Source organism: Cupressus sempervirens, chromosome 5 (assembly GCF_028749045.1).
Source record: "Cupressus sempervirens isolate cs-2001-9-10 chromosome 5, ASM2874904v1, whole genome shotgun sequence".
NCBI lineage: Eukaryota > Viridiplantae > Streptophyta > Pinopsida > Cupressales > Cupressaceae > Cupressus > Cupressus sempervirens.
The window spans coordinates 55,883,193-55,896,083 of record NC_143122.1 but is presented as its reverse complement, the minus strand read 5'-3'; positions in this window follow the sequence as shown (position 1 = coordinate 55,896,083).

Below are 12,891 nucleotides of genomic sequence, written 5' to 3'. Positions count from 1 at the left end.
AACCATAATGCACGCCTTAGCCAAGTTTAGACAATACTTGGTGGGAAGTAAATTTATAGTGAAAATTGATCATAACAGTTTACATTACTTCCTAGAACAAAAGGAGTTAAACAAAAGATAGCAAAAATGGATTAGCAAGGTCCAAGCATATGATTTAGACATTGAGTATGCCAAAGGGAAAAATAATATAGTTGCTGATGCACTTTCTTGAAGACCCCTAGTGATAGAGTATTGTACCATTTCTGAGATTTCAACAAATTGGAAATCCCAGTTGCTAGTTGAGTATTCTAAAAATACTCACGCATGTTAGATTATGGATGGTATACTTTAGGATGATTGGTACAAGGTAATGAATGATATTATATATTATAAGAATAGAATCTACCTAGTACCAGAATCTAAACTTAAAAGGGATATTATGCACACTATACATGATGCATCTTCAGCGAGCCACCTAGGATTTTTTCAAAACCTACAGGCAGATTGGAGAGAGATTCTCATGGAAGGGGCTAAAAGATGATGTATTGTAGCATGTTAGAGAATGCTAGACTTGTCAACAGAACAAGTCAGAAGGGATTTTCAGTAGGTTTACTTCAGCCTCTACCTATTCTAGCTCACAAGTGGGAGAGTATCTCCATGGATTTTATCACAAGGTTGCTAAAGGTCTAGGGTAGAGATTGCATTTTTGTGGTGGTAGATAGATTGACTAAGTTCACACACTTCTTTGCTATTGTGGCAGACTGGTTAGCCTCTCAGGTGGTTAAGTTATTCTTTTGAAAGGATTTTCATCTTCATGGATTACCCAAGACTATCATGAGTGATAGGACAATAGGTTTCTCATTACCTTTTGGTAGGAGGTTTTCAAATTAATAGGTACAGAGTTGACTCCTAGTACTAGCTATCACCCGCAAACGGGTGGTCAAACTAAAATAGTGAATAAATGGGTGGAAGGGTATTTGAGAAAACATATTGTAGGTCAACAAAGAGCTTGGATGAAATGGTTGTATTTGGGGGAGTATTGTTATAACTCCACATATCATATGTCTATTCGTGATGCATGAGCATCTAGTGGTGTAAGGGCAATCTTGAATCACCCAAAAATATGCTTAGCGTTAGTTTCTATTTAAAGTGTTTTTATTCTGGATACCCATTTGGGTCAAGTAGAGATTCCAACTTTCATCGTTCCAGTATTGGTTTTTTGGGTTAGAGTTTTTGAGCACCTTGGGATACGTGCCAATATAAAAAAATAGATTATTTTATAATCGAGCCATAATTATAATGAGTTAGATGTTGCAACTTGGAGGGATGATTATACTTGTAATCTAAAGCACTCCAAAAAAAGAATTAGGTCAAAAGACTTTACAGTTTAAAAGTTATTGTAGTTTTAAGTTGCCTAGAGACCTCCTAAGAGTACTTCAAAGTTAGATTTGAGGCACTAAATGGCCTCATACAGGTCCAAAAATGGGGGACAAGAAAAGATGGTTCATAGGGCTATAGAGTGCTTGGAGAGTTTTTTGGAAATGTAAATAATTCATCTTGGAGTCCCAAATCAAAAGTAATGCCTCCTGGAAGTTGGACTAGCATTGTTGGATTCTTCTAATTTTACACCGACTTCTGACGTGTTTCTAGAACCTTCTGTTTTGATGGTAGATGCCAAATGAAATATTCTAAAATGTATTCCTAACCATAAACCTAATTCAGTTTACTTAAGGACATTTCAAGCATTGTAAAGGTAGTTTTTGGTGGATTTTGGGAGAAGGTACTGTGAGAAGGGTTTTCTCTAGAATCTGATAACATTGTAAGCCCATAGGGCATGTTGTGGAGTCTATTTATTTTTTACTGAATGTAATAGCATATCATTTCTAAAAATAATATTCCCCTTTCCTATTGTGTTCATTTTTGTCTTGGATTGTGCCCTCATCAATTTAGATGACTCCTTTCCATGCTCTTTATGGCTACAAACCTCACTCTTTCATTGATTTGGCTTTACAAGACAATAGGGCTCCTTTATCCAAAGATTGGGTCTAGGATCAACAAGATATTCTCATATCTCTTAGAGATAATATTCAATAGGCATAGAACCAAAAAAAGTTATATTTTGATCAAAATCGTTTAGAGTAGAGCTTCATGATAGGTGACATGGTTTATCTTCATCTCCATCCATATAGACAAAGCTCTCTAAAGAAAAGTGGGTCAGAGAAGCTAAAGCCCAGATTTTACGAACCTTATTACATCACCAAGAGCATTGGTGAGGTTGCTTATGAGTTGGATTTACCTAGTGATAGTCAAATCTACAATGTGTTTCATGTATCATGCCTCAAGAAGGTAGTTGGTCAGCAAGTTGTACCATTAGAAGGCTTGCCTCCACTTGATGAGGAGGATAGACTTGTTTTGGAGCCAGCAGAGGTGATTGAAACTAGGGAAAATAAGCTACAAAATAGATCTATCAGAGAATATTTAGTCCGTTGGAAGGATTTACCGTATGAAGACACCACTTGGCAAGGTGATCCTATTTTACAGCATCCAATATTGAGATTGCTTGAGGGCAAGCAATCTCGAGAAGGGAGGACTGTCATGTCCCCTCTTCCATACTAGTTCTTTTGGCACCTAGTTAATCTATCTCCACATCTAGACAGATTAATGACATTAACAATAAGGATGTCTGCCAGTCACAATGGAAGATTTGTCTTAAGTTTGTCACTTAATGTCTTAAAGTACTTTAATAAAGTTACTTTATGTTTTATTAAGACATTCAGTTTATAAAGTGACTTAAGTGACTAGAAGATGAAATTGGTGTTTTATCCCACATCTCTTATTCCAACACTCTTCCCTCACTTTGAGGTTATAAATAAGAGGTCACCTTTGTACTTTAATTCCTCTCTACTAAGGGCTCTTTTCACACATGTCATAGGGTGAAACTATGGTACAATTATTAAGGATAATTGATAAGATTAAGAGCCAGTTCATCTCACATTTAAAAATCAATCTAGGCATAGATTGATGATAGGTATAATGATTATATGTTGAAGGGATGAAGATAGCATGCCAAGTGGGGATGGATGCAACTAAGAACATGTGGAAGGAAATCTACAACAAACCAAAACAAAACTGGCAACAGGAACTGTCATTTCCTGGCGATAGGAAATAAACATTTAAATCTAAAAGAAAATGATTCTATAAAATAGAAAGCATAATAAAATGTAAAATTTAATCTAGAATTTAATATTGCATAAAATAAATAAAGAACCACATAAATCTGAATTCACAATTATATCTTAAACAATACATGAATCAATAATTAATTACAATAACATGAATTAAAACAAGTAAGCTAATATAAGAATTTTATATAAGAAATCAAATCAAAACATACATAAAATAAAACACACTCTAATCTTAAATAAATCACCAGTCATTCTGAGAAGTGGATCTTGCATCCTCAGTATGCTTGGTGATGGAAATAAATGATCCTCTACGCTCCTTCAATCAAAAAAATGATATTTTATTCATCCACATATAAAAAAGAAATTACACATAATTCTGCTATAGGAAGATCTGTGTACAAAAACTTGTGTTTCCCTTTGAGATCAGTATATCTCCCATTTAGAGAAGATGCATATATATAAATATCATTCGTATAACAAACTAGAACTATTTGAAGGATAGTATAATATTTGTTTTCCTCCAACCAACCAAGATCACAATGGAATGATTCATGTACAATGTGTTGGCCACATATTCCAAATTTGTTGCAACAACAATAGAAAATTAGGTATGAAATGGTTATATTCTTCTTCAACCATATAGAAATTTGTACCACAAGTTCCCTAGAAAATTAAATCTTCCAAAGATCAATTCCCATGTGGATAGAGCCATAACTTATTGGAGAAAAACGTGGAGCATTTGTTGGTTGTAATAGTAAATTAGAAATTATTATGTTTAGAAAACTGCATGTAACTTTCAAACGGTTTAGTTTCTTAAGATTTTGTTGCATGGAAAGTTAAATGGCCTCATTCTGCACAAAATCCAGATCGTGGATTTTTGAAATTTTTCCTCATTTTTCTGCAAATTGAAACATAAAGCAAACTATGATATTTTTTATCAGTAGAATTTTCTCTTTTCCATAAGTCCACATCTCTTGTATTATATGTTCCAAGATATATAAATATATATTTCAAGGCATAAAATAACAATATTGATTAGTAAAATCAATCAATTATAAATTTTCATTAATATATCTAAAAAATTTATTAAATATTACTTATTTATATTTAACCATGTGCAACATAATATGATAAAAATATGGATGAAATGGAATAGAATAGAATATGGAAATGAATATGATGGTATGTAAAATGGTGAAAAGATAGTATGAATATGGATCATAAATGGCTCTCGTCATTCCCCCCAACTTAACATATTGCATGTCATCATGCAATCATTATGATCAGGAGGTCTTTTTTTTAAAAATGGAAGTACTTGGATTTATGACTTTAGACATTGTCTCCACCCTAAACCATGATAACTCATATATAAACACAAATCCCTTTCTTCACATGATAAGATTTCTTTTTTTTTTCTTCTTCAATAGGGATATCACTTTCACATTTTCATAAGTTGTTTCTCTTTTCTATTTTCTTTTTCTTTTCTTTTCATTTTTTTTTATAGCATCATGGTTCACAAGGTTACATATAGGAAAAATTTATCTCAATTTGCACAAGAGGGTTTTAAATGGGCAAAATAGGAGAGATAAGAGACAAAGCAAAGGCTATTGTATGATAGATATAATGGATAGTGTGATGGAATTATTAAGGGTGATGGGTGGAAGATAATAGGATGACATTCCTCCCCCCAACTTAAAGGTTGATCGTCCATGGGAAACATGGAGAGGATAGGGAGGGGTGTTGCATAATAAGCAATATAAATAAAGTTAAGAGATAAAATAATTTTTTAAAAAATTGATTGTTTTACCAACATCCATGTGCAGAGAGACCAAGGCTAGAACACTGAGAAACTAAGCAACAACTATCTCTAAAATGGATGAATCAACAACAAGGAATGAAGAGAGACATCCAAAACTGCAACACCACAAAAGACCTCCATTGAATTGAAATCACTAGAGAGTATACCACTGAAAGGAACCAAAAAGTATAATAGAGATTGCAACTCAAGGAGCTACCATCATCAAATTGAAGCAGTGTAAAACAAACAAGAGATAGCAGAGTCCACAGATACACCTTAAGTAGCACATTATATGGGTGATCAAAGCTAGGAAGACCACACTAAGTAGGAGCTAGAGAGTGATAAGAGGTGCCTAGAACCACAGAATTCAATGAGTTTCCTTGAGAAGAATGATGAGTAGAAAAGCCAAGAATACCATATATTGCATTGTTTTATTGTTTTTTTTTCTTTTTTTCTTTTTTCTTTTTTCTTTTTTCTTTTTTTCAAATTTTAATAATGACAAGTGATCGCTGGCAAGCCAGTTTTCAATCACTTATCGCTTAATGGCATTGTAAAAATAGTTTTCACCACTAAGAAATTACTTTGTAGATAATATCTGCCAAAAACCAATTTTCAGATATTAACTGGCCAACAACACTCGAAGGTTTTCATTGTTGGATCTTTTATTGCTTTTTTTCTTTTCTTTTTCATTTTTGAATAATTGCATTGAATGAACAAAGGAAAAAAATAAATCCTTCTATGAATGATGAAGAGTGATGTCATCAAAAATGTGATTTGTGTCCATGTCCTAACAAAAAGACACCATTGAAAGAGGATTGCATAACGAATTGGAAATGATGACCAAGAATAACTTGAGCATGATAACCACTTTCCCACAAAACCAATATAATCCATGTATCTCATGCCACTAAATCTGGAAGCTTTGTCTAGAACTTTGGAACATACATTGGCTTGCTTGGATACAATAATTACTCATAATGATGATAATCTGTAAAAGACATATTGCTCTATGATGGCACCAAATGAAGCTATGCTCTCTTATCTTGGTGAGAATAAGAGTGAAAAACCAATTGTAGCCACCAATATGTCCATGAAATTAGAGGTAGATAGAGACATGTCTCTAGGAAGTCATGTGATGATCTTCAATACTCCCAAGATGCTTATGTATGTCTTCAAGTTGTCTCTGGATGTACAGCTCTATAGAATATTACTAAAAGATTCAGGAATCTCATAGACCAAGTTATTGACCACCATGCAAAGAAACATTACCAACTAATATCATCTCACCACAATAAGAGACCTATAACCATATTCTTAGGACCAAGCATATCAAGTATAGTAAAGAAATATCATTCATTTGATAACTCTACCATTTAGTTTTTGAATGATGGGTAGAGTTATAAAAATTGATAATAATAAAATGAATGAATAAATTTTATATATAATATCAATGTTGATCAACACTAGAACACATATCTTGAATAGGTTGAGATCTCACATTTGGAGGTTTACTAGAAGGTCCAATGAAACAATTGATGGAGATTTATTGTAAATCAGCCAAGAGCCTCAAAATTGGAGGGATTTCCCTCCAACTTAAGTTCATGCTACAGGGTCATGAGAACATTAGGACAATCCAAAGAATGAAGTAAAGTGAATAACACATTTATGTATTTCTTGAGCTTTAGTCAATTGATAAATCATCAAATATTTTGAGAATTCATTTGATTTCTCCTTAATGTCACATTCCAAAAGCACAGGCATTCAAATCATCTAAGGAATCAAGAAAGTGATTTAGCACCTATTATATATGAACGATCATCTTAAGATACAACAACCAAGAATGAGAAATATATAGATATGAATACCTTGATCCTTGTTAAATAAATTAAGCATTCATAGTGCATTTGGTTATCTTAGACAATGCAAACAATCAACAATGAGGAATAATGATCATTCATTTACAATACGTTTTGTTTGGTCATTAATGCATTCAAATCCTTTAAATTCTTTTTAATCAATAAGTGTGTGAGGGATACCCATTTTTGTTATAGGCCTCCCAAGATCTAGATGTTTGAATATTAAAACATTATTAGAGAATAGATCTTGTAAGATATCATTTTTCATCACATACAACTCTGGAATGATTAAGAAATATATTAAATCAACTTGTGGTGCATGATTAATTCCAACACACATATATATCTTTTCAATGATGAAATCAGAATGTGCAATTTCTTTATATGTGTGAAATATCTCAAAAATTTGTGATTCAAGAAGTAGATAAGAAGAACTAAATTGATGGTTTTTGAATTGATTAATATGTTCCTCTAATTCTTCTACACAAAAGTCACATATTTTAGTTATATCATGATTTTCATGCTCATTAAGAGAATTTAAAATGACAATTGAAATGTCATCAACATATGTTATTTGATCCATCTTATTATGTAATGTTTCATGAGGAATTATAATTTCTATTGGTGGATATGTTGGGGTGGATGGTGGTTGAAATGAATGGAACAAGAATAATGGAAAAGTTTGTATTGGATATAGAGTAGGTGGATATCAGTAGAATGGGAATAATGGAGATGGTAGAATATAAGATGGGTATATAGGTTGTTGTGAGAATGTATGATTATATTCATTGTGCACACCAGGTGGAAAATTATGTTCTAAAGAAATATTTTGTCTTTCTAATGTAATAGAGTAATCCATACCTTGATCTTCTTGAGTTGGTGTATAAAATTGTTCACCAGTTACAAGGAAGACTTGCTCACTTACATCCTTAGTGTGGTGAGGTTCATAAAGATCTTGTACTTTATTTACCATGTGTTCTTTTTGGTTCATGCATATGCATATATCACCTTGCCTGTAACAAGTAGAACAATGAATGGTTAAATTGTCATTCATGAAATCACATTGTTCTAGAAATTCATCAATTATATGCTCTTGTTCAGACATAGAAATAACATTTGGACATACCTATGACAATAGAAGATCAAGATCATCTAATTTACATTCATTAGGTAGGGATTTTGTAAAAACATCACCTCTGGCTGACGCAATTCCTCCACAACTCTTGTTTTCAAATTTGATGTGTTTGGACTACCTTGAAAATGCATCATTTTAAACTTTTTTCTTCAAATTTTCATTTTCTTTACGAGTTACTCACAACAAGAAATGAAGAAGAAGAAGAGAAAAAAAGAATTTACCTACACCCTGAAACAAAAAAAAATAAGGGATCTAACTTGTAGGATCTGTTAGATTAGGCAAAAAACTAATCTCCCAAGAACACTTGCATGCATAACCCTATCACATGGGAGAAGCAAAGAACAGAAGCACGAAGAAAATCATGGAGGCCAAAATGCCAGATCCATCTTATGGACATGAAAAGAGCAATATCTCATATAATCCAATAAGTGAATAAATAAAATACAAAGAGGGAATCCTTATAAAAGGATACCGAAACCCTAAAGGGAGGGAAAACCTTAAAGGAAAAATAAGACCTAGGTTGCATAATAATAATTAATAAAGATAATTAATTATTATATGCCTAAAGTTTAGCTTAAGTCAAAAGAGGTAATAAGTGACTAAATAATTAAATCAATATGATTTAATTAATCAGTAAAGCACTTTATTACTCTAACAAGATCTACCCACAAACTAAAACAATGCATCTATATGATTTAAGCAATGCAAATTAGGATTAATTACTCAAGCAAGGCTAGCAATTGCAAAAGTTTTCATCCTAATGCATTGTTCCTTACTTAGCTCACTATGAATTCATGCCTTTAATACCTTTCCCCAACAATGGCACCAAAAATGTAGGGTGAAACTATGGTACAAATATTAAGGATAATTGATGAGATAAAGAGCCAATTCATCTCATATTTAAATATCAATTTGGGGTCATAGACTGATGAAAGGTATAATGGTTATATTCTCAAGGGATGAAGATAGCATGCCAAGTGGGGATAGATGCAACTAAGAACATGTGGAAGGAAACCTACAACAAACCAAAAAGAAATTGGCGACAGGAACTGTCACTTCTTGGCAACAAGAATTAAACATTTAAATCTAAAAGAAAATGATTCTAAAAACTAGAAAGCATAATAAAATGTAAAATTTAATCTAGAATTTAATATTGCATAAAATAAATAAAAAACCACAAAAATCTAAATTCACACTTATATCTTAAACAATACATAAATCAATAATTAATTACAATAACATGAATTAAAACAAGTAAGCTAATATAAGAATTTTATTTAAGAAATCAAATCAAAACATACATAAAATAAAACACACTCTAATCTTAAAAAAATCACCAATCATTCTGAGAAGTGGATCTGCCTCCCCAGTATGCCTAGTGATGGAAATAAATGATCCTCTGCATTCCTTCAATCAAAAAAATGATATTTTATTCATCCACATATAACAAAGAAATTACATAGAATTCTGCTACAGGAAGATCTGTGTACAAAAGTTTGTGTTTCCCTTTGATATCAATATATCTCTCATTTAGAGAAGATGCATATATATAAATATCAATCGTATAACAAACTAGAACTATTTGTAGGATATTATAGTATTTGTTTTCCTCCAACCAACCAAGATCACAATGGAATGACTCATGTACAATGTGTTGGCCACATATTCCAGATCTGTTGCAACAACAATAGAAAACTAGGTATGAAATGGTTATATTCTTCTTCAACCATATAGAAATTTGTACCACAAGTTCCCCAAAAAAATGAATCTTCCAAAGATCAATTCCCACATGGATAGAGCCATAACTTATTGGAGAAAAACGTGGAGCGGTTGTGGCTATAACAGTAAATTAGAAATTATTATGTTTAGAAAACTACATGTAACTTCCAAACAGTTTAGTTTCTGAAGATTTTGCCACATGGAAAGTTAAATGGCCTCATTCTACACAAAACCAAGATCGTGGACTTTTGAAATTTGTCCTCGTTTTTTTGCAAATTAAAACGTAAAGCAGACTAATATTTTTTATGAGCAGAATTTTCTTTTTTCCATAAGTCCACATATCTTGTATTATATGTTCCAAGATATATAAATATATATTTCAAGGCATAAAATAACAATATTGATTAGTAAAATCAATCAATTATAAATTTTCATTGATATATCTCAAAAATTTATTAAGTATTTCTTATTTATATTTAACCATATGCAACATAAGATGATAAAAATATGGATGAAATATAATAGAATAGAATATGGAAATGAATATGATGGTATGTAAAATGGTGAAAAGATGGTATGAATATGGATCATAAAAGGCTCTCATCACATTCTCCAGCACCATCATGCTCTCCCTTTCCATGTCCTGCCTCAGTGAAATTCCAAAAATGTTGAACTCCAATCGTCACATGCATCCTACTCAACCAATAGAACATCCTTGCATTGTTAAATTGTATGGTGCAATTGTCTGACCATATAATGTTTTGAGTGTATCTTTCATCTCTTTCACTCAAACTGTCATAGACAACTCTAAAGCATCTTTGCACAAACTTTGATGAATGAGTTCAATCATCGCTAATATAGAAGTGATACTCTCTTAATATTTTTCTATCATCCTGTGTGCTATCATGTGCATGAATAAATGCTATGTCTACGAAAATTGACACTTGTATAGAGTTGTAATACATTGGTTGCACTTTATTTTGAGGTTTTAGTGTATACTTTTTAGCTAAGTCAACAATTGACACAATCCTACCCATGGGAAAAGTTTCCTTACACAACTTGAATTGTTCATCTAACCATCTAGCTCAATGTGTATGACCAATGTAGTCATAAACTATTTTCTCTTGAAATAATTTCATAAAATCAGCTACACATACATCACTTTTCACTAATTCACACATCTTTAATTGTTTTCCATCTTTAACACCATATATAACTGACTTGTACTTTCCAAAAGAAACTCATGTCTTACCAATTTCATGTGTGCTATCTAGATGTAGGCATCTATGCAAATTTTTCAAACCATCACATTAGGGAAAAAAAAATTGTTCAAACACATGGTCTTCTAATAAATGCACCCATCATCTCGTTTACATAGTACACTTGCAATAGATTCTCTTGGTGACTTGGGAGGTAATTGTAGACCACATTCCTACAATATTTTGTTAGTATGCAAAGTACAACATATATAACGATAAGCATCATAATGCATAGAAAACTCAACATGAACTCTACAAAAACACGTAGTGCATGTATGATTTATCTTAACATAGAATGGTTTTGTCATCTCAAAAACCTTTGGCTAATTTTAATTTGAGGAAATCTTTGAAGAAACATTTCATAAAATTGTGTTTGAGTCATAGCCAAAAAATGTTTTTCATGTGGCTCACGGTTTATTTTTCCAATTCGTCTTTTGACAACATCTTTTTGGTTTGTGAAGCCCTTGTGTTGTCATGCCAAAAAATTTCTATTAATGTTCTTAGTGCATCAACAATAACTTTATCCTTACGTGGGAGTCTACCTTGGAATGATCAAAAAGTAGTCTCATTATAATTCTCAATTTTCTCTTGCCTCACTAAGGCTTGGAGTAATGTTGTTCTACTTATCCTTAATGATTTACTTGTTTTGCTTACCATACAATTTTTTTCCATTTCCTTTCCCATTATGGTTGATGTGAGGACCCATCAACTTGTATTAGCATCTTTAGTATGTGATTTTGAACCAATGGATTGGTATGCATCAAAAAGATTTCTAACAATTCCTCTTTCACTACTATTTTCAGATGTTCTTAACCCCAAAATTCTCGTTGTCTCTCTAAATTTTAGATTTTTAACCATTTCAACAACAAGTTGGCATCTTCCACTTTGATTTAAATTTTTGAAATAGTTATTCTAAATCTTTTGAATAATTCTTGTACAATTTCTTTCTGACATTTTGTGATGTATTGGCTTCAAAATATTTTCATCAATGTCAATTAGAAACTTTGGTTTTCTACAAATTATTCTAGGAGATGATGATGTATGCTCTATATTTTCATTACTTACATCATGTGCATTCATCATTCAACTTGAGATGTCACATTAGGGGCATCACATGATGTAAGCATATTTTTTATAATCATTTCAATTGGGGTATGTTGAACATTTTCTTTTGTCAAATTAGGTATGTTTGTGATGTCAATATCAACAAGTAGATTTTCATCACTTAGATTGGAGGCATTTGATGATTGGAGGCATTTGATGATGTACCTTCACATAATCTCCTTATACGCTCCCTTGTTTTTGCCTTTGCTACATCTTATTTTTTAATTGTTTCTCTCTTGTTCTTTCCCATGATTGTAGATGAAAATTACCCTAAAAACAATAAAGGATTAGGGGATAGGAGAAAAAGAGACAAAGAGGAGATAGGAGAAAGATAGAGAGGGGATATGAGAGAGAGAGAGAGAGAGAGAGAGAGAGAGAGAGAGAGAGATTAGGGGATATGATAGAAAGAGTGAGAGAGGGAAGGAGAGAGGGAGAGAGGGAGAGAAAGAGAGGGGAGGGATAGGAAAAAGAGAGAGGGGATAGAAATAGTGAGAGAGAGAGAAGGGAATAGGAAAAAGAGAGGGAGGGGATAGGATAGAGAGATAATGAGAAAGAGAGAGGATAGGATAGAGAGAAGAATTAGAGGATATGATAGAAAGAGTGGGAGAGAGAGAGAGAGAGAGAGAGAGAGAGAGAGAGAGAGAGATTAGGGGAAATTAGGGGATATGATAGAAAGAGTGAGAGAGAGATGGAGAGAATGAGTGAGAGAGAAGGGGATAGGATAAAGAGATAGAAGGGGATAGGAAGAGGGAGAGGAAATGAGAGAGAGAGAGAGAGAGAGATTAAATAGGGGTGAGAGACAGAGAGAAGCAAATAGCAGAAAGAGAGAGAGAGAGAGAGAGAGAGAGAGAGAGAG